Here is a 23,074-nt window from a genome sequence, read left to right on the forward strand (position 1 = left end):
AAAGTCGTTAGGAAGACCTTCTATATTGCCCACCTTATCATGAAGGGTTTCACATCTAGATCAAGAGAGGTCATTGTGCCCCTGTACTCTTCTCTTATCAGGCCAATGATTGAGTACAATGCCCCATTTGGGATGTATCTTACCTGACACCTGCAGCAGTTGGAAAGACCCCAAAAGTTCCTCACCAAGAGGATAAAGGGTCTTAAACATATGTCATATGCTGCCCGACTGAAAAAACTCCAGTTCTATTCAGTCGCATACCGCCTACTCAGAGGTGATCTGTGCCTGACGTACAAGGCCATGTCCAATCCGGAATTAATGGACATGCTCCACCTCAGAAAATCCAAATCTATCAGAGCCACGAGAGCAAGAGACTTAAACCTCAACACAGAAATAAATAGGACGTGCTGGAGGGACAGATTCATAACCCAGAGGCTCCCTACACTCTGGAACAGAATACCAATCCATGTTAGGCAGAGCCCCTCACTAACTCTATTCAAGAGAAATCTTGACGAGTGGATGGGAGGTCGTAGGTTTACCCCATGGGTCATCTCTGTGTCACTACTAGACAGAGGCACAGTAAACTAAACCCTAAAAGGGTGTAGTATTCTCATCCTAAGGGGTGGTGAAAGCCACACACACTCTGGCTAGGCTTATAAATGCCCTAGGGCAGATAGCCTAGTACAAACCTATGAACCTATGAACCTATGTAAGTACTTAAAAGTTTGAATGTCAATCGAACCTTCCAAGAGTAAATCATTAAGGGCTAAATATATTTTTTTGTTACCTATATTTATTTAATTAAGTGAAGCCCTAGCATATCTCTCTGTATGTTCCAATAAATCCATCCTTTTGGCTTCATAAAAGATTTGGTCCATAATGACAGTACCACCTCCTTTATCAGGTTTAATCACTCTTATTGACGTATCGCACCGTATATCCCTTAATAGATTATTTTCTTCCTTGGTAAGATTAAATGAAATTTTGTTCTTGGTAAGTTCACCCCTTAATTTCTTTTCCATAATGGCCTCAAAATTTTTTAGTTGTGGGTGTAAAGGAGGATTAAAGGTGCTCCTTTTCCTTAACACCTCTGTTCTATGGCCATTAGAATTCTGTCCTTGGAACAAAAGTTTGAAATTTTTCTTTCTTAAGAACAATTTTAAATCTATTAGTACCTTACTGACATCTGCCTTCCTATTAGCTACAAATTTAAGTCCTTTAGAAAAAAGTGCAAAGTGTACTTCACTAAGCTCTTTATTACTGTAATTAAAGATGTTGTAGCCTTTATATTTACTTACATGTCCTTGCACTATAATTGACTCTTGAGAATTGTCTTTTTCAATTATTTTATTGTCACATTTTACCACTGTTGAAAACCTTTGTTGTTGTTGTTGTTGTTGTTTACCCCCCCCCATATTGATAGTTTTTTTGATAATTATTTTTTATTCTTTCTGATCTCCTTAATGGGGGGCACCAGCGACTTCTATACGTTCGGAGGTGGTGGGTGGCAACTCTGACAAAATAGACAGACTAACTAACCAGTTATCACAGCTAATCGAGCTGTTGATGCCCACAGCCCACCTCTCGCCGACATCATCGTCTGGAGTGCCAGGGAACAAGGAAATATTATTGAGTTGAGTGAACAGCGCGAATGGCGCGAAAGGTGCAGCTACACAAGTGCTGTTTGGAAATAAACTATTTCCTCTGTGAAAACTATCAATCTGATATTGGAAGCTGGTTGAGAGCACTGTGTTCCAGCTTGGTTCTACACCAGACACCTGAATAACACCAGCCAGGTCCTTTTGAACATTAGTGCAAACTAAGACACTTACCCTACAACTACAAGTGTTACCTTTCCTTGGGAAAGGCTTTGAATGTACGTATTGATACTGTAACTCATATATTAATGTTAACACTTCAGTAGAATCTCAGGTAGCCTAGCCAGCAGCCGGACCCCCCCCCCCCAGTACTCCCTTCTTTCTGTATATTACCCACTTTACCCTCTATACTCAATCCTTCTTCCTGCCTAGACCTTCTACCCTAGCAGGTTACCTCTCCCCTGCTATATACTTGTTGACCACTAGGCGGCGTCCTCATACTTTATCTTTCTGATTCACTAACTTTCAACACTGTCTTTTCTAACCCACCTCTGCATCCTTGCCCCCAGTACCTCTGTTCCCAGACTTTATTGGGTTCTCCTATATATTACCTCTTACTGTCCAAAGACATCCTTATAACTGTCATCTCCAGTTTCCTCCTGCATTTCTACCTTTTAGCCTCCTATTATTGTCCACCTTCCTCTACCTTTAGACCTACCTACAGAGTCTTCCTCCTCACTGACTGTCTTCAGCCTTCTTCTGCTGTCTTGTCTGGTGAATTCCTGCAAGTAGCAGCTAAAGCTATTGCCTATCCTGTCTCTATCCTAATAAACAGATCCATAAAAGAAAGTACTTTCCCAGCAATCTGGAAAATATCATACATCATACCCTTACACAAAGGAGGTAAATCTACTGACCTTTCTAACTTTCGCCCTATCGCACTATTATCTCCTCTAGCGAAAATTATGGAAAAATGTATACACAAACAACTACTTAACCATCTCCTCCTTAACAACCTACTAGCTGACACTCAACATGGATTTAGGTCTTCACATAATACTACCACTGCACTACTTTCTTTCACCAACACTATCAACTGTAACCATAATAACAACAAACTAACCTCTTCTCTTTTCCTAGACCTGTCAAAAGCCTTTGATATGGTAAACCATACACTTCTTCTACACATACTTAAATCCCTTGCCTTGGATTACTCTTCTTTAACCTGGCTTTCATCCTATCTTGAAGACCGACATCAAGCAGTACTCTGGAAAAATTCTCTATCTACTCTACTACCTATCTCTTTAGGAGTACCACAGGGATCTATACTAGGCCCACTTTTATTCTCCATCTTTATTAATGATCTCCAATCATCTATCCAAAACACTACCTGCATACAATATGCAGATGATTCCACCATAATTTGTACAGCTTCCTCTCAAACAGAACTCCAGTCCCTTACACAAGCAACCTTTTCAACCGTTGAACAATGGTTCTCAAAAAGATGTTTTCTCCTCAACCCCAAGAAAACAAAAATATTACTTTTTTCACCTACACACAAATCTACTCAACTAAATTTTACTATCACTGCAAGTGATAACTCCCACATTTCCCCCGACTCCACTACAAAACTGCTTGGTGTTACTATTGATAATAATCTTAGCTTTGATCATCACATTAATAACACAATAAAAGCAGTTAATAAAAAGATTGGTTCACTATACAGAATCAAACCCTTCCTTACACCCGAGGCACGGACTACCTTAGCACAATCACATCTTATCTCTACCCTTCTGTATGCTTCCTCTATCTACACTAATCTCTCTAAAGGTAACCTTAGGAAACTGTCTACATCTTACCACAACATAGCTCGATTTGCCACTGCATCTCAATATAGAACTCACCACTGCCTAAACTTAAAACAACTACACTGGCTGGAACTTCCTAACAAGATTATCTATCAACAACTCTTAATAGCACATAAAATTTTATATCAACCCTCAAAAACACCAGCTCTTAGCAACCTCTTGACTCCCTATAATAATTTAAAACAACTATGCTCCTCCCAAAAGCTACAAGTTAACATTACCAGAATTACAAACTCTGCAGGGAACTGCCTTTTCTCCAACTCAGTTGGCAAAATATGGAATAACCTTCCCTTACATATCTCCTCTCTAGCCACTTTTCCTTTCTTTAAGAAACAACTTCTTTCACATCTGAACAATTTCTGGCTCTGCTCTTGTACCAATCCAGACTAACCTACTTTCATCTTTCAACTATCTTTGTATTTATTTAACACTGCAATCTTTCTCTCTAATCACAAATAACTTTATGATTCTATTGTTACTACTGTTGTAAAAAAAAAAAAAAAAATTTATTTTCTTGTTTTAATTACATAATTGGTATTACATAGTTGGTATTATTTGTTTTTTGTTAGATTTGCATTACCTGACCTGAACTAATATCTTTGTATTTTTGCTCTTTGCCTATATCATAAGTGATTATTTTACATGTATTTCTATAACCATGCTTTAATCTGTGGAGCTTTTCTCCCCGGGCCTCCACTGAAAATGGACATCGATCCAGCTGGACTAGCCCGGTCAACAAATGTAAAATAAAATAAAATAAAAATAAATAAAATAACTTTAAATCTTTTTCGGACAATCTACCAGGCACCTCAGACCAGGATATCCCTTCAATTTTTAGGACATTTACGAACGACGACAATATAGGTGCAATGAGCCACCGAGAAGATGGCAATGCAACCCAAGCAATAAGCCAAATGGACAGAGGTACAACACTGACTTCGCTAGCATTATGCATTTGAAATATAGTTTTAATGGTAAGAAAACACCCCTACTAGAGGAAAGTGATGTAAATATATCCTACGACTATAATGTTAAAATGCTGGATGATTTGTTGTTTAAATATAAAAACATTGAATTGGAAAATGCATATCTGAGGGAATGTTTGAGCTTAAAAATAGTGCCTAAAGGTTTACGAGTTTGTAAATATCCTAACAAAGTAAAGGAAGGTAGTGAGTTTCATCATGAATTACTTACCATTTTTGATAATTGTGGGTTTGATATACTGAAAGCTATAATTAAAGAAAATGAGAGAGAAATAGAATGTCTACAGGGTAAAATAGAAGGTATTAATTCTAAAATAATGGAAGACCTGTTATTTACTATAGAGGAAAGTCAAAGGAAATACTATGAAACACTAAAAAGAATTGAACAGAGTATTAGGAATGTGTATGAAAGGAAAATTAGAAAACTAGAAAGGGATATAAAAGAATACAAAGATAAAGTGAGCTACCCAAAACCCAGAAAATACTCTTATAGGCAAAATTATATGTTTGAGAATGTTTGGGGCCAAAAAGAGCACCCTATGAGTGAGCCACAAGATACCAGGGAGGAGTTAGTCAATATTAATGATTACTCTGGGTTCCCCCCATTAAGGAGATCAGAAAGAATAAAAAATAATTATCAAAAAAACTATCAATATGGGGGGGGGGGTAAACAACAACAACAACAAAGATTTTCAACAGTGGTAAGATCTGACAATAAAATAATTGAAAAAGACAATTCTCAAGAGTCAATTATAGTGCAAGGACATGTAAGTAAATATAAAGGCTACAACATCTTTAATTATAGTAATAAAGAGCTTAGTGAAGTACACTTTGCACTTTTTTCTAAAGGACTTAAATTTGTACCTAATAGGAAGGCAGATGCCAGTAAGGTACTAATAGATTTAAAATTGTTCTTAAGAAAGAAAAATTTCGAACTTTTGTTCCAAGGACAGAATTCTAATGGCCATAGAACAGAGGTGTTAAGGAAAAGGAGCACCTTTAATCCTCCTTTACACCCACAACTAAAAAATTTTGAGGCCATTATGGAAAAGAAATTAAGGGGTGAACTTACCAAGAACAAAATTTAATTTAATCTTACCAAGGAAGAAAATAATCTATTAGGAGATATACGGTGCGATACGTCAATAAGAGTGATTAAACCTGATAAAGGAGGTGGCACTGTCATTATGGACCAAATCTTTTATGAAGCCAAAATGATGGATTTATTGGAAAATACAGAGAGATATGCTAGGGCTTCACTTAATGAAATAAATATAGGTAACAAAAAATATATTTAGCCCTTAATGATTTACTCTTGGAAGGTTCGATTGACATTCAAACTTTTAAGTACTTACATGTTAAAAAACCTAAAGTCCCCACAATATTTGGAGTTCTGAAGGTTCAGAAAAATGGAGAAAATCCCCCAATGAGACCTATAGTAGCCTCAGAAGGCTCAGTTACAGCACCCCTGGCCAGATGGCTAGATGTTAAACTAAAGGATCTATCAATGGAGGGCAATGGGGTAGTGAAAGATTCATGGGATTTGTTACAGAATTTAACACAAGATATGTTTGACAAGAATATTACTTTCATCACGATTGATATTGTGGATGTATTTTCTTCTATACCATATAGGGAAGGAATGAAATAGTTTGAAGAAGCATTAGTGAAATATGCGAAATTCAGTAACAATGATTTTTATCTTATTTTAACATCAATGGACCTAGTTCTTAGTAACAATTATATACATTATGAAGGTGAGTTCTTTAAACAAATCCAGGGGGTAGCTATGGGGGCGAGATGTGCTCCCATATACACAAACATTATTTTGTCTGCTTGGGAGGATAGATACATTATTAACTCTGAGTTTAAACACTGTTGGAAATTTTATAGGCGCTTTCTGGACGATATGTGTTTTTTATGGGTAGGTTCAGAAGATGAATTTAACACTTTTTTAACTACATCTCAAATTCGACCAACTTCTTGACCTTCACTTACCAGTGTGACAGGAATATTTTAAAATATTTAGATATCTTGACAGGAAAAGGAGAACATGGATTCTTTTCAAAAATCTATAGAAAAGAAACTTTTTCAAACTCGTATTTAGCTTACAATAGTGCACACCCTTACCACCAGAAAAAAGGGATTGTAAAGGGACAATTCGTAAGAGGTAGCAGGATGACATCAAATGAATCAGACTTAAATAATGAGTGTACATTACTGCGTGACATGTTCAGAGATAGAGGATACCCCATCAAACTTATTGAGGTAATAGAAAAGGAGGTTAGGACAGGAAGACATGACAAATTTAAACCCATCCTAGGTAACAGAAAAGGATGGAAAAATGATGAATTAAAAGTTGACAAATATGAAGGCGAAAGCAATTTTGTGTTGGATTTTAGTGGGGAAGCAGTAAAGATTATTAAAATTCTAGAGGATGAATGGAATAGATTCAGAGAAATTTCTGACCTTGAATGCTTGTTTGTACAGCCACTGAAATGTACTTATCGAAAGGGTAAGAGCTTAAAGACAATTTTGGAAGGCAAAAATGGCATGAATATAGCAAGAGAAGGAAAAGTAGGAACATTTAAGTGTGGAAGATGTTCACAGTGCCCACATATTTGTACAAGAGCGACTACTTATATTAAAAGCAGGGATTTTCTGATTCAAAGCAAATGTTTTGCAAATTGCAAAACTAGTGGTATAGTTTTCATAGGGTTGTGTGATCATTGCGATGCATTCTATGTGGGAAAGTCAGAAAGAAAACTGAAAAACAGAATCTATGAGCATTATTATGAAATTAGGACTAAATGCACACACAATACACTTTACAGAGACAAAATTAGCTTTCAGGAGGCAAATTTTAACTTTTTTGTTTTAGAAGTAGTGGAAAAAGACATAAGGGGTGGACTATGGGAAACATCTATAGAATATAAAGAACTATTGTGGCAATTGTTTTTGGAGGCTAATAAACCCCCAGGACTGAATGATGCAGTTTCCCTTGCCCCAGTTTTAAAGATGAGGGCAGCTAAACTTTAGATATTAACTTATTTATTTATTTATTATAAGTTTGATTTTTGCTTATCAAATAGGTAGAGTTTTTATGAATTTCTTTAATATTTTACATTACTCTATGAAGCTATATGGTTTTCAAGTATTTGTTTGTAAATAATATATTACAACACTAGATGGTGCTAACACCTACTGATAATGAAATTGCATTAGTTTATTGTATTTGCATTATTTATGTATTTTAAATGTATATTATAAAAGTATTTATTATAGAAAGTTGGTTTTAGGTATTATGCTAATATTGTCAGGTTTTCAAAATGTGTTATTTTAAAATGTTTTTCTTTACATGTTAAGTAGAATATTTGGTTTGTTTCCTATGGAAGTGCTCACTAATTAAAGTATTTAAATGCCTTATTGATTAATTAGATAATTAACTTAAAGGATATTTAAAGACAGGGGTGTAGTTGATATGCATTCAGTTATACATCAGAAGAAGTCATTGGAAACGAAAACGCACTGTGTTTTGCGAAATAGCGTTTATGTGCTATACATGTGTTGGAGTGGTGTGAGTTACAATAAAGTGTCAAAAGTATAACAAGGGAGTCGAGCCTCTTCTTCTTCACTAGTGCCCTTTGTTTTTTAGTTTGTTGGGATTTAACAACAGATGGTGATTAGAGAGCCAATTTTCAACAGTGTTAAATGCGTTCTGTGTTAAGGTTTTCAGGTCTAAAGGGGAGGAGGCCGTACAGATCAGGGTAGAATCATATGCATATTGAATGCAGGTTGCATCAGGGATGGCAGTATGAAGACTGTTGATAAAGATAGAAAAGAGTAGAGGACCTAGAGTAGAGCCCTGAGGAACACCAAGGGTGAGAGGTAGCAGGATGGACAGTTTGCCCTGCCATAATACAGGCTGTTGTCTGCCATTCAGATAGGATAGGAACCGGTGAATAGCATGGTTATTTTGGGAGATGGATTTTAGGGAATGGATGAGTAATTTGTAGTTGACCATATCAAAGGCATTCGACAGGTCTATAGAAATAGGGCTGAAGATAGCCTGTTGTTGTTTCTATTTTGGAATATGGTATTTGTAAAAGAAAGGAGGGCGGAGGTCATGCTGTGATGTGGCCTAAAGCCATGCTGAGAGTTGGCAAGCAGACTGTTCTGAATGAGATAGTCCATAAGCTGCTTATGAACGCACTTCTCCATTAATTTGGCTAGTGGTGAGAGAATGGCAATGGGTCTGTAGTTGGACAGTTCTGTTGAACTTCCACCTTTGTGGAGTGGGATAACATGGGATATTTTCCAGATTGAGGGGATAGTTCCATCAGTTAGTGTTCTGTTGATTAGGATAGAGATGGGGAATGCTATGGCGTCAGCAGCTTTTTGTAGGTACTCTGCAGGAAGAAGGTCAGCAGAAAGGGTGGTTGGTTTTAGTTTTTTGATAAGGGATCAGATAAAAGTGGTAGAGACAGGTTGGAAGTTAAAGGGGGGATGAAAAGTGGGTGTGTTAGTGGTAGAGTTAGAGTGGGTGGGAGTAAGTTGGTTAGATAAGGACTAAATAGTTTCAGTGAAAAAGTTATTAAAGGCAGTGGCAACAGTTTCTGGGGATTTATTGGTGTAGTTTGATGGGGTTGGGGTAGTAGATTGTCCTGGATGAAGAAGTTGGTTAATACCTGCACAAAACCTTTGGGGATTGTTTTGTTGTTTACATTGGAGGTTCTGGTAGTAGGTTTTTTTTGTCTAACAAAATCATTTTTTTTGTGTATCATTTCTAAGTTGATGATATCTCACTTGGTCGAGGGGAGCTTTAGTTGTCCGCCATTTGGTCCAGGCTATATTTCTAAGTTTGATTTTTTTTTTATCTTAGTGTCCTTTGTGAGTAACGGAACAGTATTATATTTAGTCTTTATAGTACGTGCAGGAGCATGAGAGTCAAGGATGCTCAGGAACTTATTGTTAAAGAAAGTTACGGCCTCATCTAGTGGTAGATTTTTTTAGGATTGACCAGTTGTATGGTCATCAGAAAGGATGAATACTCTGAACAGCTGTTAGATACATCTGCATAAACAACTCTGGTTAGCATACATTTTCAGATTTTCATAGAAGGCAGGGTAAAATACCTATGGATTGGCAATCTTTGGTAGAGGGTCCCATTTTCAAAAAGGGCAAACAGAATGCTGTGTTTCTTTACACTTATAGAAGAATTGAAGCATGCTATGGAAGAATGTTGGAAGGGAGACCTCATCCAATAACTGAGCCTCTGATTTGGGAAATCCTGGCCATAAAACACTAGATAAGTTCCTTGCCTTGGTATAGATTTGGGATGATTCTTGGGGGTTTTCTAGTGCTGGGTATATGTGTTGTATGGATCTGGAGAAGGCATATCCCAGCTTATCTTCTGGGAGGTGCTGCAACAATATGTAGCTGCTACATGATATCCAGTACTTACATTTGTGGAGCAGGAGTTGTTCCTGCATTCTTGTTAAGTCTAAAAATTTCAAAGTGGATGTAGGACTCCAGCAAGAGTGTGCCTTGTTTCCTCTTCTGTTCATGATTTTCATGTAAAGGATATCAAGGCACAGCCAAGATGTGAAGAGTATTCAATCTGGAGCTATAAGGGTTGCAAATATCTTGATGACAAATTAAATTGTCTTCTTGGCCTCAAGTGATAGTGATCCCTGGTCTGCAGTGGCATGTTCCACAACTGATGGTGGAGTGTCGGGGATGAGAAACAACACTCATGGTTCACTCTCTCTGTCTCCCTGGGAAAAAATGGACTCCTCTATGCATGTTAGAGGAAGCAGCTATCTCAAGTGAGTGATTTTAAGTTTCTCAGGATGACGTTAGTGAGTAAGGGTAGACAGGAGTCATAGACTGACCAGCAAATGGATGCATCAGTAGCAGTGCTGTAGGCATTGTACCAGACTCTGTGGGTAGAGCAAGTGATGATTCCTAGGATGAAGGGTTTTATTTACCACCCATTGTCCCCCTCCTCACTTATGGTCATGAACTTTGGGTAGTGGCTAAAATGATGACAACAAGGTTACAGTCTGTGGAAATCTCAGTTCTCAAGCTAAAGGCAAATGTTCTGCCTCTGGAAATGTATCCTAATACTGACTATCGCCACCCTTTACATACTGCTTGTTTCTCTTTACCTCTCTCTCTTTCAGTATTTGCCTACAGCAATTGGTTCACCCCAGGCATTTGTAAGCATTATATGTACTTTTCTTATTGACCTTAGTATGAAATCATTGCTTTTAATTTGATTTGTGTACTGTATTGTTACTTAGCATTTCTTGCACTTTGCCATTTTTGTACTTCCAGGCTGAAACTGAAATTGATCAGCATAGGTCAGTGCTCTGCACAGTGAACAAATTTAAGTAAATAAGTAAATAAATATGAGTCCTTCATAGCACTCACTCAGCTCACTCTCCAGGAGAGAGAGCAAGGTGCATGTTAGTCTGGATGGATCTTGAACTAAAGCCACTATTCCTCAGGATTAAGAAGGGACAGCTGAGGGGGTTTGGTAACCTAGTGAATATACTGATTGAATAACTCTCTCAGGAGGTGAGTTAGGAACAGTGCCCTGGCTGGAGGACTACAAGTAGTCAAACCCAGGAAGTACTGCAGAGATTATATTTCTCATCTTTTCTCATCTGTCCCAGGATCACTTAGGCATGCCCCAAGAAAGGGTTGAAGATTGACCCAGGACCCAGTGAAGAGATTATATATCTAGGTTAGCCCAAGAACATGTTAGCACCCTCCAAGAAAGGCAGGTGACAGATGCTGAAAGTAGGAAAGCCTGGTCTGCCCTCCTGACCTTTCTACCACCATGACCATCACCAGAAGTAACAGATCAGAAAAAGGATGGATGGAGTCAAAAACAATTGTGGCAGAGATTCTCTGTTTTATTTAATTATAAACCTTTAGTTTAGACATCTACTTTATTCTTTATAAGAATTGTTCTCATGCAAATGCACCTTAGAGCTAGCATGGGTAAAATAAATCACAAATTTCAAATTAGATGGTGTACATTGCCTGGATGTTTACAAAAGTGAGTATGCATGCACAATTTCACTACCGCTACAGCTGTAGCAGAGAAGCCAGACACATAATTCTGGTCAGTACAAATGCAGTGAGTATGTTTAGGCTGAGCTCAGTATATAAGGCTGACCACTGGTAGCCTGAAAAAAGGAATTTAAAAGTAAGAATGCAAGGAACATGAAATGCATGCATTGACTAAACTCCAGTATGCATCTCAGATGTGATGAGCTAAAATATGCATAAATAAAAGGACAAGCCTGCAAACATGTCTTCCACAATCACAGAGAAGAACAGATATAGACAGAAAGGCAGTGAAAGAGGTATACAATATCTGTGAATGTAACATACAGAAATAAATATGGCACTTCACTACATATTAAAAAAGGAGCACACTCATGGGAAGCCTGTTCCAGAAAAGGGGTCCTCTGAGACACATACCTGTCTGCCAGCATGTATTATTTACACTGCAGGCAAGGTTTACATCCATGGATCAGTTATTCCTGATGCTATTTATTTTACAAATGTCCAATATGTCCATTAGAGTTGTCCTGGAGGATGTATTGCAGGCCAAGCATAGATAACCTCTCAGCAGCATGTAGGAAACCAAATATAAGGACAAGTCTTCCAGGTGGTCTACATAGAACTTGTTTTCCACACCATGTATTCTTTTAGTAGAGAATCTCTGAAGACACTCCAGTTGTTATACATTCCTTGTTGTATATGATTGTCCTTGGCCAGGAGGCAAAATCTACCTCAAATTTGGCTTTATTGGACTGTATTAGTAAATACCAAAGAGGGCATTACATTTAATAATTGCTTTTATGAGAGTACAGTATAACAGAGCAATGACATGTTGGATCTAAATGCCATTTGCTTGCTATTTGTGACATAAAATGATTTTCTTACTACAGTAGACACCTAATGCTCAAGTGCCAAATCACTGTGTACATGCATTCTCAAATCCGTGACTACAGAGTCTACTCTTCTGGGTGTATTTTCAATGCAGACATTTGATGGGGTGACCACCTTCCTTTATGATACTGTGATGCCCATTTTGGCATTCAGTTTTAGCCCATTACTCTGGCACCAGTGATTAGTTTGTTTCAGGCCTTCTTGGAAGATATTTTGTATCTTGCTGGGGATTCAATGACCTCATCCAGTTTGTAATCATCTGCAAATTTGGTCACCTAGATGATCTTGATGTTAGCAATGACCTCAGAGAAGTAGAGGCCAAACAAGAGTGGCCCAGTCACTGAGCCTTGATGCACCACACTAGTAACTAACGTTTTGCGGAGGAAGAATCCCCTATTCTGAATCTTGGGTTCTGTCTGAAAGCCAGCTGACCATCCAGCAATTAATGAAAGGATTTAAGCCTAGTTTAGTGAGCTTTTCTACAATGCCTGAGTGAGGAATTGTGTCAAATACCTTGACCAGGTTCAGGTAGCCAGTATGCTCCGTTTTGCCCTGGTCCATTGCTTTGTTGACCTCCTCAAAGAAATCCAGCAGGTTGAGTAGACAAGACCAGCTCTTGACATGTCCTATCTGATTTGCCTCCAATGTTTGCAGGTTATCTATATCATAATTTAGAGTATCCATGATTATTCTCTCCGTAGCTTCACATATCAGGCTAGTCAGGTGTGTGGGTTGATAATTCCCTGCATCGTGGATGGCCTGTCATTGTGCTGTGGCATAACCGCTGTGGTCCTCCATTTGTTCAGCATGAAACCTGATTCGAAGCTATTGTTAAATAGTGTTTCTAGTGGTCCTGATATTTCTTGTTTCATGCTAATAAGGAGGCATCCTGTAATATTATTGGGACCCATCAATGCAGTGCTCTTGGCCTTGGAGAGTACCTTTAGCACCTGTTCTCTAGTGGTAGTTGTCGGAGTTATGGACATAGGTATTTCTTTAGAAGCATCAGGTGGGGAGAGGGGTATAACTGACAGTAAATTTGTCAGCTAGGAGGTTTACTACACTATCTAGCTCCTTATAGGTAGCACCATGTACAATTAATGCAGAACATTGCCATGTATTGCCTTTGAGGTCACAGGCATAGCTGAAGAAAACTTTATAACTGTCCTTGGCCAGAAGGCTAATTTTACCTCAAATTTAGATTTACTGGACTATATTAGAACCCTGAGTTGCTTGATTAGATTGATGAGGGATTTATTTTAACTTGCTGGACATTACACCTCCTATTTTTGCCACAGATGTCTTCCTTTTGATATACAACCTACTGATGTTGGAATTCCACCAGGATGGCTTATTTTTGAGTTGATCCCATGGTGAATCCAGACAGATATAGCACTATCTGTAACTATACCGGGTTTCTGTGAATAATTCCACGTCAGTGGTGGTGCTCTCAATGTTTCTGGGGGCTTGAAATTTTGCCAGGCTATCATTAGAAATAGCAAGTTTGCCCTAGAATAATTCCAAAAAGTCCCACAGTCAGCCTGTGTTCCTGGTCTTACCTTTACTTCAAAGGAGACAGCTTTATGGTATGACCTGACTAGTGAGGACATTACACTAGGGAGGGTGCAATGTTCTGATTTGTTTGTGAGGTTCATATTAAGGATGTTTGCAGCTCTAGTGGGCATACAGATCTAATATGTTTGCATTTGCAAAGTCCAAGAATCTTTGGGGCTGCATGTTAGGGGGCATGTATTATTTCCAGTTTATACTGGGGTAGTTAAAGTGACCCATGAATAAGTTAGGCTGAATGGGGAGTATCTTCCATATATTTAGGTATGTATTATAGCTTTCCTGGGTCAAAGAGGGAGACCTAAAGCTTGCAAGGATTTGACATGTGTAAACCCCCTCTGCTGACAAACTCCCTTCTCTTTATCTTCAAAAGGCAGCCAAAGAAATTGCCGTCCCAATATCTATACTCATCAATAGGACAATCCAAGCGGGAACTATCCCTGATATCTGGAAAGTCTCTCATATTATCCCTCTACACAAAGGTGGTAACTCTATTGAATACACCAACTTTAGACCAATTGCTCTTCTCTCACCCTTAGCAAAAATTATGGAGAAATGTATACATCAGCAACTTGTTCAATACCTCTCATTACACAACATTATAGCTAATTGTCAACATGGCTTTAGACCCCATCATAGTACAACCACTGCTCTCCTTTCCTTTGTAGATACTATCAATAGTAACCGCAATAATAACCTTCTCTCTTCCGCATTATTCATTGACCTCTCCAAAGCCTTTGACATGGTCAGCCACTCTTCTTTGCTTCATATCCTTGAATCCCTCTCATTTGATAATCTTGCCATTAAATGGTTTAGCTCTTATCTGAATAGCAGACAACAAGCTGTTCTTTGGGATAACCATATCTCTTCATTGTTGCCCATTTCCATTGGAGTCCCTCAGGTCTCTATTCTTGGTCCTCGTCTTTTCTCCCTCTATATAAATGATCTTCACACAGTAATCCCTCAAGCTACCTGTATCCAATATGCTGACGATTCTACCATTATTTGCACAGCATCTTCCTCCTCAGATCTAATCTCTCTAACTCAAAATACTTTCACCACTGTTGAAACATGGTTTACTAGATGGTATCTCCTTCTTAATGCTAAAAAAAACAAACTTCTTCTCTTCTCCCCAACCTCTCGGACCTCCCCATTAAACTTCACCATCTTGTCTAATAATGCCACTGTCATCACCCCTGACTCTACAACTAAACTGCTAAGAATAACTATCGATAATAATCTTACTTTTGATCATCACATCAACAACACCATCAAATCAGTTAACAGAAAAATTGGATCCATATACCGTATTAAAACCTTTCTAACCCCAGCTACTAGAGCTACTATCGCCCACTCCCATCTCTTATCCACTTTATTTTATGCATCTCCGATCTTTACCAACCTTAAGAAAGCTAACCTAAACAAACTAGCCATTTGCTACAATAACATTGCCCGCCACAGGCAACCCCTTCAGAACCCATCACTGTCATAATTTGAGACTTTTAGGCTGGCTGGAATTACAAAACTACCTCACAGTCGCACAACTCGCTATTGCCCACAAAATACTGCACCAACCTGGAAACAACCCTATACTCTCTCAACTATTAATCCCTTACAACAATCTTAACTCCCTTCGATCCTCCTGTAAACTCTTGGCCAGTTCTATAAAGTCCAACAACTCAGCTGGCAACTCTCTTTTCACAAATTCTGTAGGTAGGATATGGAATATGTCACCTAGGGATATAACACTAACTACTTCTTTGCCTCTCTTCAAACATAAAATTAAACTCTACTTCCAAGAACACTGGCTTTGTTCTTGTAGTACACCTGACTAACTTTCTTCACTCTACCCTATCATCTCACCTACTCTGATCTTTAACCTATCTCTTAAGCTACTACCTAGACTAGCCTCTGCCTTTGGACTCCTTCTATCCCCATATCTACTACTTTCTTTCTTTTCCCCCTCCTCCCACTATCCTCTCTGTTATAGACCTTTGTATGTGCTACCTCTTTCTTTCTTTTCAAAATTACTACTCCTGCTTTTCGTAATAATATTGGATTAGCAATTCTGCACAGTATTTAGTATTTTAAGTATTATACATTTTCTGTAAAAATTATGTAATTTAAGAACTGTAGATTTCTGTAAAAATGCTTCTGTATTGTTAATATCTTGCATTCAATTAGTTCTTTGATCCTTACAAGTTGTATCTTATAGTAATGTATTTTATGTAATGTACCAGTATATAGTGGAGCTTTTCTCCTCGGGCCTCTGCTGAAAATGGACATGTATCCAACCAGACTAGCCCGGTCAACAAATGCAAAATAAATAAATAAATAATAAATTTGGACATGGAGAAGCTCATGTGCATCATACGTGTTTATCTTTAATGTAAATAGAGACACCTCCACCTTTTGTGCCTTCCCTTGCAGTAGCTGGTCTAAATGTGTGAAAGGCACAATAGCCCTGCATTGCCGAGGTTCTCTATGCAGCTTTGAGACAGGTCTCAGTAATTGCACAGAAATCTACATTCTCCAGGTTGAGCAGCACTTGGAGAGATCTTTTTTAGATTCTTGGAATTGAGCAGTAACACCTTCAGATTTTCCTGGTCTGGTTAAGCTATGTCGGTTGGTTTATCAGGTTGGCAATGCCTAAAAAAGACAATGTTTTAGCCAATATATGCAAAATCCCAGAGTGAACACATACAGATTGTCTCTGGAAAAGTAACATTGTCTGTCAACCATGTCCTCTCAGACAGACAAATATTGTACCCATTTCTAATGGCCATATTCTAAGCCAATGTATTATATGATACATTCTCTCTTAATTTAATGAATTCTTACCCAAAGATTCTGGCAAAATAGAATCTGTCTTGATACGAGATGCATTGGGCTGGTTTTAGAGATAATGGTGCTGCATTGCACAAGGGAAAGGCCAAACAGGTTGTCCTATGCAATCTCACAAATGTGAATAAATACATAAGGAGGGCAAAATAGGCCCAGAAAATGCACATTAGAAAATAAAACTGATGGAGAAGGGAGATCACAAAACAAAATATATTGCAATAGCAGTGAACCATTGCCTAGCATGACAAAGCAAAACATGAGCTTCCAAAATATGCAAAAAAAGTCAGCTAATGCAGTTAAAGGAAAACAATGCAGAAGAATAAAGAAGAAATGCAGCAGACGTATATCAAAAGACTTAATAATCCACAACCACTGCTACATTCAGAGGCAGTCTTCACAGTAAACTGCCTCTGAATGCTGATGTTACGTGAAACAATAAAAAAATACTACAGACACACACTTGTAGATTAAATTTTAAGTTACAAGAATAATGCATGTTATGCAAGTATTCATTCAGTCCTGCCCTATGCTGAAACCTGCTGAAGGAAGTGACATATTAGGAGAAGAGCAGATAAAAGTGCTGTCTTTCAAAAATTCAAGCAAATACATCGTCATTGATATGCATAAATAAATGTATCAAAATGCACCTATTGTTCAGACATAAGTTGGACAATTGAAAACTTTTTGTGAAAGCTATAAGAAGAACAATAAAAACATAAATACTGTGATGATTCACTGAAATAAAAACAACACAGAGGTGATGAGAACCATTTTGGGACAAGCAAAACTTATACAATATAGTTTACATGAACTTTTAGACTACATGAATCCTTCATTAGAAGTTAATGCAACAGGCACAAGTAACTAGCATCAACATCAAACCTATATGTGATGTGTCACCATAGCGTAATACCAAAACCATATATCATACAATGTGGAAGAGAAAACAAATGCCTGCCAAAAGAATAGACAGACACAAAATGGTCTTCCAGTGATAAGACTCAATCCATGACATGACACATCAGTTAAAAGATATGGAGTGGAATGACCTCATGTTATATAACTAACAGAGTTAGGAATAAATATTGTCATGTAGGTTGCACACATTATTCTAAGAGATACATGCCAGGTAGGAAATGGTACTACATGTAAGCGCACACTCCAAAGCTAAGAATACAGCATCCATGGGACAAGATGACATCCCGGGCTGTGTATTACATGAACTATAAAATGAACTGGCACCTCACCTAAGTGTCATGTTTAATCATAGCCTCACCTCAGGCTTTGTGCCCACTGAGTGGCGCACAGCTACAATTATCCCACTCCACAAGGAGGGATCCACCTTGGATCCCGGGAACTACCGCCCCATCAGTCTGATGAGCCTGATCTGCAAGGCCATGGAACGTATTATCATGGAGCTTATAAACAAAGACATTGGAAACCTTCAAACACTGGACCCCACCCAGTTTGGGTTCGTGAAGGGCCGATCTTGTCTCCTGAACCTGACTGACTTCTTTGAATCAGTCTCCAGAGATGTGGACGAGGGTAAGGCAGTCCACACAGTCTGTCTGGACCTCTCCAAGGCCTTTGACACCATCCCCCACTCTGGAATCACAGATAGACTTACTAAGCTGGGCATTAATCACTACATCACTCAATGGGTTGCCAACTGGCGTACTGACAGAACCCACACTGTAAAATTAGCCGACTCCAAATCCACCTCCAGGCAAGTGACAAGTGGAGTACCTCCGGGTTCAGTCCTGGGACTGTTCTTGTTTGGCATCTACTTCTCTGAAGTACAGGCTAACACTAAGGGACTCTGGCTAACAAAGTTCACAGATGACTGCAAACTGGGAGCCATTATTGAATCCCCAAATGATGTGGATAATCTAGAAAAGGGCCTTACAGAAACAGATGCTTGGTGCCAGAGCCATGGGCTCAAGCTCCATGCCAAGAAATGTATAGTTATCCCCTTTGGGAAAAAACATGTACCCATGAATTACCACATAGGTGGCAGTACACTAAACACTGAAAGTGTGATAAGAGACTTAGGAACACAGGTGGACAGTGGTCTCACCTTCGATAACCAAATCGCCACAACAGTCAGGAAATCCTTCTATGTGGCACACCTCATCGCTAAGGGCTTTTCATCCAGAAAAAAGGAGGTCATTGTCACACCGTACTCAACCCTCATTAGACCCGTTATAGAAACAATGCCCCATTTTGTATGTACCTCTCAAGACATATGCAACAACTGGAAAGGCCACAGAAATACCTCACTAAAACAATCACAGGCTTAAAGCAGATCCCCTATGCTGACCACCTTAAAAAACTCCAGCTATACTCTGTCGCATATCATCTACTCAGAGGCGATCTCTGCTTAACACACAAGGCCATGTCAAACCCAGAGCTGTTGGACATGCTACACTTAAAGAAATCCCAATCCCTCAGAGCCACATGCTCCAGGGATATAAACCTTGTCATCACAATAAACAAAACATGCTGGAGGAATAGGTTCCTGACCCAGAGACTCCCCAGACTCTGCAATAGACTGCCCATACATGTCAAGCAGAGCGCCTCTTTGGCCCTCTTCAAAAGGAACCTTGACAATTGGATGGGCGAAAGGAAATTCACCCCAGGGATCATGTCAGTCGCCCTGCTAGACAGGGGTCCAGGGAAGTAAATAGATTGGGAAGAAATAGCCAGGGAATTATTATGGCTAGGCTTGTATAGACCCTAGGGCCAATAGCCTAGTACCAACCTACGAACGTATGAACCTATAGACGAGCATGTACAAGATTGGGAAGCAAGAACTGCATGGATCTAACAATCTAAAATGTTATGCAGGAAAGTAAAGTCTCCCAACCCCATGCTTGTGATATGACATGACCCATGATGTTTCACACCCAGTGAATGGCATGGTTCAGGCTATTGTGCCCTTTTGAGGGGTCATGGTATTCTCCTACTGCTGTACTATATACAGCAAATGTCAGTTACCTTGCAGACTGTGTACTCACTTTTAAAGGTTGCTAGAACAGAAGTTTCTAGATCAGGTCTGAGGAAGTTCATTACATTTTGATGAACGAAAGCGCTTATGAATAAATTGTGATTTAAGTGGCGTTCCAGTGCCTTCATCGTATATCCCTTAATTTTGATTTAACATTTTTTGTGCTTGTTGTTTTATTAGTTAAGTAAATAAAACAAAACAGATAAGCAGACAGTTGAATAAATAGATAAAAAAATACAGAGGTAAAAGACAGATTGTTTAGTGGGTGCCACATCTCACTAGCAAAGACAGATACCTGGCAAAGCCTGATATGATACTAGGAAGGTGGTCAGCGTTCACAGGACTAGAAATCAGATACGTCAGAGATGGGACATTCTTGAGAGAGGAAAGCCTGAAAAGCTGGACCACTGGAATGACACATGTTCACATACTGTCAGAATAATTACCTATGGATGCCACTTTCTACTACAACCAAAATATTTAGAAATGCCATAACCCATATAAGGAAACAGCAGCAATGGTCCATCATCAAGTGCAGATGACACAATTCCAGATTGTCACTGCAGCACAAGCCACAATTGCATGGCGCATTTTGTTAAATGTCTCCCACAAAAGCAGGAAACTGTGCATTGAACATTAAGTATAAAGGAAGATTCTAGGCTATAATTGTGTCAATATCAGGTAACACAATATTCAGCATTTCAAAAGTAAAAGTGTAACTGTAACTGTGTTGGTGTTTAGAGTATGAGCAATGCTTGCAGAGTTCACAGCCCACAATTAATAGCTATTAAATATTACAAGCAGCATTTGAGTTCCAGAGACAAAAACACAATGCACACTTTACTGATTTATTAATTTATTTGTTTATTTATTTATTTATTTGAATTTGTTTACTGGGTTAGAGCACTGATCAATTCTGACCAATTTCAGCTCAAGGACAAAAAATGACTAGACATACAAAATAGGCTAGAGTGCAATAACAAATAAGTGACAGTAAAACAGTAGAATGGTATAGCAGTGATTGGTACATGTGTCAAAAAATTTGAAAAGTTAAGAGTAGAAATATTTAGAGAGGTGAAAAGGAGCAAAGGACCTTAGTGATCGAGTTAGAATACAGAAGACTTAAAGTAGACAAGTGATGTGACCCGAGTGGCGACAGGAACATTCTGCTTGCTTAACTAAATGTGATTTAAGTAGAGAACAGAACTCGGAATGAGAGGATGAATCTTAAATTTCAGCTGGGAAGGATTCTCACAGTTGAGGACTGAAAACTGAGAATGCATGGTCAGAGATATGTACTTGGATTGTGGGATATGTGATTTATGGTCTGAGTAGTTCAAGTTTCTTAAGTTGTACGTGAGGTATATCTTATTAGTTTTAATTTTAAAAAAAGGAGAGTAAGTTCACAATTATGCTTGCAAACATGGTCAGAAAAAACATATTTCCAAAATGAGCATACAATGTTAAGTCACGTGAAGCAGAGGGTATCATTCAATGACAATCCTCTGAATTATACCTCTCAAACTCTTAGTGCAAAAATTCTGGAGAAATCCAAAAATAAAGGGGGAACAAAACCCAGATCATGGACCGGCTTTAAATATTGTTCTTATGCACTTGGAAAGTTGCTAGAACAACAGGTTTTGCATTGGCATGCATTTTCTCCAGAATAAGAAGTCTTAACATCAGATTTCTCTCATTATTTTTTTTTGATTACTTCACTCTCCAGTTATTTGCTGGAAAAACACAGATTTTATGAGAACTAAAAGTATGAATCCAAAATCTGATCATTCTGTGGTGTTCTGAACAGTTGAGAGGTATGTCCTAAATACTGAAGATAAATATGAACATATATCCTAAATAAAATCCAGCAACTAAAAGATAGCACAGTGTTCTATGGTTAATGTGAGTTATACAAAGCAAAAAAAAAATTCCAACAGGAAGCAAACAAATGATTATATTAGTTCATGTCAAAACATTAAATAAGGGAATACAGCACCAGAACCAGTGCTAGAATTTTACCTCATTGCTATCCCATCCCATGTGTACAGGCTGCCACAACACTGAACACCTAAATAAATCTGAGACAGACCTAGAAAACCCAGTAGAGATGGAGTGCACTAAACTGTGCCTTCAGTGACAAACCCAGATGGCACACCCAACATGTACTGAGATATCAGTGTTGGAAAAAATCTTGCATGTCATGTGATAGTCATGATAGCCACATATTGTACCATAATCTCAAAAGATGTCTACAGTCATACAACCATGTTAGAATGATAAGATTCATCCAAAGCAAGCATAGCAATATTGGTTCACTGCTTAGGCAAAGCTTGTGATCCCATTTCAGAGAAAACACTAAACACCCACAACCACAGCCACCATGAATATGGACTAAATAGAGTAGAGTGAGCTAAAGGACTAGCACATCCTACAATGCCAACAAAAGTGAGGGAGAGTGCAAAAAACAGACCAATTTAAATGAGGAGCATGAAGCAAGTACAAGTAAAATAATGTTTGGTCATGAAAAAGTATGTAGAAACAGGGTGTGTTTATGTAAATATTTTTCTGGGGATTTTTTTTTTTTCTGAGCAGTTAAAACCTTTTTTTTCATAAAAAAAAGTAAACAAAGCATTAAAAGAGTTGTGTATCAAGCATCAGATACATTGGAACCTGTAGTTAGAAAGAAAGAAAAAGTGTCTACAGCCACCGGACAATAGGGTGAATGAGTGTGATGGGGAAGACTGAACCACATACAGGATACATGTATCAACACAAGATGATAGAAACATACTTGGTGGGTATTGGAGTGAATGCCAGCAGCCAGGCATTCATACTGGCTCATCTGGAGGAGTTGTTCCTTGCTTGGATATGTTGCCAGCAGCTAGAACCTGATTTGAGATGATGAAGCCATCAGACCTCAGTGTGAGCCCTTCTGAATATGTTTTAGTGAATAGACACCTCATTGCAGCTTGGGAAGTCTGGATCTTTGGGAGAACAGGACCTTAGCCACAACAGTCAGAATGACACTTCCAAGAAACTGCATTGCTGTGACAGTCAAATGTAATTATAGGAACATCCTATGATGACTCCATTGAATTTCTGGACCTATGGTCAGCTTGAAAAGGAGGAAGAAGATGGCTCCACAACAAAGGCATTCAATCTGCACCATGTTGACCTCATCATACATTCTTCCCTTGAGTGCATGACAAATTGAGAACATAGCTACAGAGAAAA

This window comes from Protopterus annectens, chromosome 5.part0 (genome assembly GCF_019279795.1).
Source record: "Protopterus annectens isolate FY-2018-M chromosome 5.part0, PAN1.0, whole genome shotgun sequence".
In the NCBI taxonomy this organism is placed as follows: domain Eukaryota; kingdom Metazoa; phylum Chordata; order Ceratodontiformes; family Protopteridae; genus Protopterus; species Protopterus annectens.